Source organism: Montipora foliosa, chromosome 14 (genome assembly GCF_036669935.1).
Source record: "Montipora foliosa isolate CH-2021 chromosome 14, ASM3666993v2, whole genome shotgun sequence".
Classification (NCBI taxonomy): domain Eukaryota; kingdom Metazoa; phylum Cnidaria; class Anthozoa; order Scleractinia; family Acroporidae; genus Montipora; species Montipora foliosa.
The window spans coordinates 683,808-691,307 of record NC_090882.1 but is presented as its reverse complement, the minus strand read 5'-3'; the positions used below and the strand labels follow the sequence as shown (position 1 = coordinate 691,307).

The window sequence follows — 7,500 nt, the reverse complement described above, 5'->3', positions numbered from 1 at the left end:
AGACTGAAATGTTGCATCTTTTGTTTGTTTGTTATTTTTGCTCCTGAATTACATGTATGTGGATTGGTTTTGCCAGGCTTCAGTCAGTAGACTATGGACAACCAGCCCATCCTGGCGGGCAAGAGATTTTTACATGCCACTTGCCCATGGACAAGTTCTGTCAAAAATATTTGTCAGATCTTCATGTACCTGAGACTCAACTAAGGGCAACTGTACCAATTATCTGGAGAACATTCTCAATGAAAAAAGAATGTCAGGAGAACAGAAGTTCTTTCTTTGAGCCAATATCACAAATACCATAATACTCTTTGTTTGTCCCTCCAAAATTTTGCATACGCATTGTTTTTATTTTCAATTGGGACTTAAAATGGTCCCAAGAGAAACTGGAAACAATGCGCTAAATTTTGGATGTACAAAGAAAGAGTATTATGGTATTTTTGATACTGGCTAATTACAATAGTGTGGCCACGACCGAATTTACTTTACGCTGCAGTAAGAACGTCAAGTGTCCTCAAGGTTCTGGGTAATAAACTTAACTCCTTCTTTATAGACCACTCACCTTCATGTTAATTGTTTTTAGTCAATTTTGAATATATTTGGAGCTCCTGAGTCCCTCTAGCTCAGCGAGATGCAGAAGCTTCTGAACAGCTGTCAGAATGTGAGCAGCTGCCTTCACAACTGGTGCACCAGGCGCTTGGTTCAATTCACCTTGTACAACAGGCTCCTGAAAAATAAAAGCAAGGTCTCTACCTCAAACCCTTTGAACAAATCTAATACCTTTGACTGACCATTACAACAAAACTGCTTCATGCCTACAGCTGTACATGTACCTAACAAGAGATAAATGAAGGGCTCCTGACAGAAAACAGAGTTTTTAATGCCTACTTCATGCCAATCTTGAATTAAACCTTGACAAACAATGCAACACAAGATTTTACATGTACCTGTGGTACTTCCTTCACTTGTGCAATAGGTGCGACCACTGAGGTCATTATGTCTGATTGCATGTGCTTTGCAAGTTCAGGGACCATGGGAAGCAAACCTGGCTTGAGCTGTCGGCGAAGTATAGTGGCTGGTTGGCTGCCGGAGGAGGGGTCATTGAATGGTCCTTTCGGTTCACTTTCTGTTTTCTCAATTTTTACACCTTTGTCACCCTACATAGGGAAATCACAATTTCCTTGTAATCGTCATCCAAATCAACATTATTGTCCATGAGCGTAGAATGGGTTGCCTGAGGTATGTGTTACTCAAAAACAGAAGGAAACTGAGTTGGGTGGTATTGAACTGCAGCATTCCCAGCAATTTTTTCAAGTTGGGGGTCATTAAGACCATTTAAGGGGTCACCCAGAAGTCGTGCCAGCAGAGGCCCTTTGGCTCACACCTTCATACGACGAAACAGATCTTTTTCTGAGGTTAAAAACCTGGCTACCAGCCTATTAGTCATTTTTCAGAAAGGAAAAATTCCTGTCATCTTTAGAAAAAATAAGCACGCATTGCGTACGTGTGGTAGTGCAGTAACACAGCGCTTTATTCCATATTGCCAATATAGCTTTTTTTTTCCCCGCCAGGAGATTCAAATTGTCTTTGGGCAATATGTACCTCTAGTAGTACACAATATTGTTTTGGTATTGTGTATCATTGTAGTGCCATGGTAGAAGTCTTAGGTAAATAGCCCCCCTGAGAAGGCATGTGGTTACTAGCAAAGTACTAAACCCAGAAAGATTGAAGAAAATAAAACGGAATCCAAAAACATTGGCTTTTAGGCTGACATGCTGATCATTTTCAAGTTCCCTCACAACTTCTTTTCGTGAACCCTTCCTACAGTGTATTTCAATTGCGTGAGTGCAAACAAGACACAATCCGAGTCACAAGCATATGCAATTAAATAAATTTCTGACAGTTCACATCAAACCCTTTTTGAAAGAACCTTGACCATAAATAATGAAGCACAAAAGAGACAACAAGCTTTCATGCAAATACTTCTTCACTGTCACATTAGTAAAATATTAGGAACAAAGCTCACTTGATATCCAACGGCGAAAAATGAAATTGTTGTCGAAGACCATTCCTTGTTGCCTTAAAGACTCGAGATATTAATTTTTCACTGCCTTTCTTGTTTATCCAGATCCCCTGAAGGTGTTCGATTCCTTCTCTGTCTTTGTTGAACCCTTAAGTTACCAGAGATTTTTCCATTTGGTTTCAGTGTTGTAAGTGTTGTACATAACAGCACACTTGGCAAAATATTAGAAATACACTGTACAGCTCACTTTGATTTTGACTCGACAGGTGAAAGATTGTTGTTGAAGTCCATTACTCATCGCTTTTAAGATTGGAGATATTTATTTTTCACCACCTTTCTGTTTATCCAAGTGATGTTCCATTCTTGAGCTCCATAAGGGTATATTTGGTTTAAAGATGCACTAAAACCCCATTCGCGTTACAATGACTTTTGACGCCATTGCAGGTTAATTAAGTGTTCTCCTGTGTGCACCAGAGAAATCTACACATTACCCCAACCCCCTCAAACCTAACAAAATACGCACAGAAGACTCTATGCACAAAGACACCACTTAGCAGGGGAGAGTCAGGCAAGGCTTTTACCAACACGGAAAAAAATTTAAAAAAACAGCAAAATGAAACAAAGATTCTGACTGGGTTTGGCAACCCAGTAATTATCCATTCCAGGCCATTCACTATTAACAAAAACTTAAGTTTTCAAGCAAAACTGGGTTAAACACCCCGGCAACCAATAGGATTTGGTCTCACTTAACCCATTGACATCAGGGAGTGAGACAAAACAGATTTTACCATAACGCCAGATGATACTCATCAACTAGGGGCGTCCTAGGGCATTTGAGGTGTCAATGGGATAAGCAGTCAAAACTATGTCCCCTCCATTAATTTACCCATTGACACCTGGGAGTGAGACTTGACAGATTTTACTCTGTCTAATGCCAGTTGATTTTACTCATCAACTGGGGGCGTCCCAGGGAATTTGAGGTGTCCATGGGTTAACAAGGGCATAAAGTCAGTAAAAAGGGTGTCAAGGAAAGGTGCAAAATGGGTCCTTAACCTGTTGACACCCAAACCACTGAGCCTGAACCGGCTAGCCTCGTCAATGGGGAACCCCCCGGAGTCAATGGGTTAACCATGTTCCTAAGAGTGATACAGTACTTATAGATTTTACTGTCTCTGTCTAATGGTCATTTCAGTGGTTACTCATTTAGATCACAAAGCTAGTGTAGTTAATTAAATCAGTTTTAAACAATAGGAAGGAAGTCTGCATGACTGTTTATGCTCTACATGTACGTACACAAAGTGGCAAACAACCAATTCTGTCACGAGAATGTTCAGTAATCGGAGCTGTTGGTCACTCTCGCTTACATGTAACCAAATCCAAAGAGTGTGTACTATTACGCCCCATCAGAACTATACTGTCTACAGTGTAATTCACTGACTGCATTCAAAAATGTCAATCACAGTATTACTGTGTCACTTTTAACATCACTTAAAATGCTAAAAATTGACAAAATTTGGTGAACAGCACCATGGTGCTTCAAACAACTTGGCTTGATAACATGTTCTTTTAAATGTGGCAAAAGGCAATACTGACAGACATGGAAGCAAAAGTTTAATATTCTCCAAATAAAAAAATTATGTGAGGATTTAAAAATAAAAATTAATACATGGTTTTGGATATGTGGAAAACCCAGGGCTCCTACAAAGATTATTTTTGGCCCCTATTTCAAAGTTTTAGACGTTGTTCAATTAACCAGGATATTTGAATCAAGGTTTCCTTTCAAACATAATACCCATTCCCCCCCGAAACCCACCACGGGTATTCTCTTCGCTTTGGCTCTGTTGTTTAATAGTGGTGTTAAATTAGTTGCCAGGACTGAACGAATGAACAATTTTTGTACTCATTAATATCAATAATATAGTTGCTGGTGCCCTTGTAAGTCAGCTGTAGCTGCAAGAGGGGTAAATAAACTGATCGATCGATCAATCAATCAATCAATCAATCCATCAATCCATCAATCAAACAGTTTTCTTTGAGTTTAGACCAACACAAAATCATTAATTTGTTATCAATGACTTATTGTTAAAGCCACTCTTACCTGAGCACTAGCTGGCTTTACTTCTGCAGAGCGAAAGCCAATCAGCTTCAACATTGCTTCGGCAGCCCTCTTTTTAGCTTCTTTTTTGTTTGGGCCTGCTCCTGTGGCAGAGTGAGGCCCCACTATCACTTGAATGGTGAATTCTCGTTCCTGTGCATTTGCCCCCTGATGAAGGAGTTGATACATTGGGGGTTCTTCACCTCTGCACTGGAATAACTGCCCAAGGATGTTGACAGGATTTAAGGTAGCATCAATATCTCCTTTTGTTTTCTTGTCATTTGCTATGCGAGGTCCATGACGAACAAACCATCCAACTTTCTTGAGGTTTTCATCTTGGGCAGGCAGCTCTGGTAGTTTGTTTAGCTCTTGGAGCATTTTCCTTGCTGCCTCTTGTTTGGCATCCTTTTTCTTACAACCCTCACCCTGAGTCACAAATTCACCCACAGTCATTGCTCACCACAAAGCGTTTCATGTGAGGAGGACCACTGCTACTCACATCTTCAAATCCAACTAGAAGTTTACGCTTTGAAGCTATTTCATATAACTGGCTAATTTCTGATTTTAATTCTGGGGTGGTGCTTTTTGGTGAAGACTCTGTTGCGAAACAATACTTTCATTACCATTCTGGACCACAGCTTCTATATTAGCAGGCTTGATTAATTCTCCCTGTTCTCCAGCAGCAGCAAGTTCCTCTCTGATTACTCTATCAGCTTTTGACGCAGCATTTTTTTGAGCAGCTCGCTTGTCACAACCTTCGCCATAGAATTCTTGATCTCCCATTATAAGCTTAACACAGGCGATCCTTGGTATACGTGGAGGTGCAGAGCGTGGATGGTAGTCATTTTGTATGTATGAGCGGTAGTGATTGTCTTGTCCTGTGTAGGGGTGAAGCATCCCATAAGGTGATCGTGGACGGCGAAAGCCTCCATGATGGTACCTTGGTATCTGATGTTGCATTTGAAAGGCTTGATAACCCATGTTAACAGGATGTTGGTAAGCCATTTTGGGTTCCAGCTCCTCGTACTTGATCAACTTGCCAAGCTTCATGGCCAAAACGTTGAGTTCAACAGTTGGGGTGACATGAACCTGTTGAACTCTAGGTTTTCCGACTTCTGGCATACAAAGGCCACATTTCTCTAGTCCCAAATTAGCGGCAGCGTGCTTCGCAGCCCTGATGCTTGTAGCTTTGCCCTCCCAAGTACCAACATCGCCCAGTGTAAGTTGAACGGTAAAGGTTCGCTTGTGAGCTGGTCCGCTTTCCTCGGTGACTTTGTATTCTGGGTTTAACTTGTTCGCTTTTGCAAGTTCGTTCATCAAACTGACTGGTGTTTTTTGGACCATGGTGAGGAATTGGGAACTTGATAAAGCGAATTATCTAAAACTGGTCGTAAAGAATAGCGAAGAAAGACGACTTTAAGTAACGAGTCGAGAGACGAATAACAAGAAGGTTTAAAAGATGGCCACTTCCACTGTGAGATCCGAAGTTTATCGTTCGAAATTACCAAAAATTTCTGCAAAGAAATAGGTGGTAATTACCAAGAAAAGAAGAGAAGAAACAGCGAGGAGGCCTCACACTTTTGAAGAAATTTGTTTTCTTTGAAAAGTGGACAAAATCGCCGAACATGAGGTTTGCTCGCTTTTTGCGGGGCAGGTACAAAACACAGGCCACAGGGCACAGGTCACAGGTCATTGTTTTACTAATACAGAATGTATCCTAAACATTCATAAAAGCTAACCTTAGGCCTAATTAGGCCTAAACAAACGTTTTTAGGCTTAAGGTTAGCTCTTATGAATGTTTAGGATACTTTCTGTATTGGTAAAACAATGACCTGTGCCCTGTGCCCTGTGACCTGTGTTTTGTACCTGCCGCTTTTTGCGTCTCTCGGAAGGAACTGGTATCCCAATAGGCCTTAAGCCCGTGAAGGGGTTTTTGTAAAATCAGGAATCCGGAACCTGGAATCCGAAATCCGGAATATAGCATACTAGTAGAGTCGATTCAAATGATCTAATGCCTTTCAAAATGTTTACTTTCATTTGCTGAGAAATCAGTCGCTTGCTGATTCCTTTTGGGGCAACGCTAAAACCCGGAATCTGGAATCCGGAATCACAGTACAATACAGAGAGTAAACACTATCCTAAACATTCATAAATGCTAACCTTAGGCCTAAAAACGTTTGTTTAGGCCTAATTAGGCCTAAGGTTAGCTTTTATGAATGTTTAGGATAGTGTTTACTCTCTGTATTGTACTGTGATTCCGGATTCCGGATTCCGGGTTTTAGGGTTGCCCTTCCTTTTGAGGGGGGATGAGTTTTTTAATCTTAATCGTGAGGTGATTGCCATTGGCATTATTGTTCTCACGCTCTACTTAGAGTCGATTTAATTAATGACAATTAATTTGATATGCCAAATAATTTCTTTTTACACAACTTCCACAAAGATCCGCTCTCAGTACCATCTTTTTTAGGTCGTACCTCCAATCAACTACTATCAAGATCAAGAAATCATTGAAAGCCATTGTCACGCCGCCCGACACTTATGAAAAAAACTATAAAATGAGAATCGGGAGTCTTCCCTTGTCATGGAATGGCAGAATTACCCAGAATTCTTTTTGGGCATGAGCGAGGCAACTTAAGAAGCAGGAGACTGGCCCTCATCGAATGGCTGAAGCGCGGCCAGAAGAAATGATTTCTAGCCAGATACTCAGGAGTAGGCCTGGTGTGTGCTGTTAACGTAGATTTTGGATTTCTGAACAAGTTTTTATCCTAGAAAATTCGCGACGAAGTTGTGCTTTCATTTCGCTGTAATTCTCGTGTCAAAGAAACGGTATAGTAATGTAAATAATAGAATAACGATATTTATATTTGCAGATTACCTGTCGTCTTACTACGAAAGTCAAGCTCACATCTCTATGCAATAAGCGCATTCAAAATTTCCTCATATTACTTGGTAAAAGTATGTGTTTTTTTTTTTTTGGTTTTCTTTTTTTTGTTTTTTTTTTGTTTTTTTTTTTTGAAAAAAGGGTTTTTCTGCTTATAAGAAAAATACGTTATGCATGATCTTCGCAGAAATTACATTCTGTTCCTCAAACCTGGAACAACCAGTTATGGTCTTAGTTCTCGTTTTTCTTACGTATCAGATAAGTTGCGGAATGCGCTACCTGATTTTATCCGTACCTATGAGTTTACTGGTTTTAAAAAAGAATCCAGGGCCGCATTTTGTATAACGGCTTTTCTTTTTAATGAATATATCTTTAAACATTATGTATTTAGTAAGTATCTGTATATGCTTTGTATTTTAGATGTAAATGTAATGTCTCGAAGATATTAGCTCCTGTAGTTATTCGGAAAAAGCCTATGACTGTATGTATGTTACCTTTAGGAGG

General features: G+C 40.1%; 1 pseudogene; it reads right to left on the bottom strand.

Moving 5' to 3' along the window:
• Nucleotides 1–5,467, bottom strand: part of LOC137985486 (double-stranded RNA-binding protein Staufen homolog 2-like) — a 22,650-nt pseudogene extending 17,183 nt beyond the window's left edge.
• Nucleotides 5,468–7,500: the final 2,033 nt, after the last annotated feature.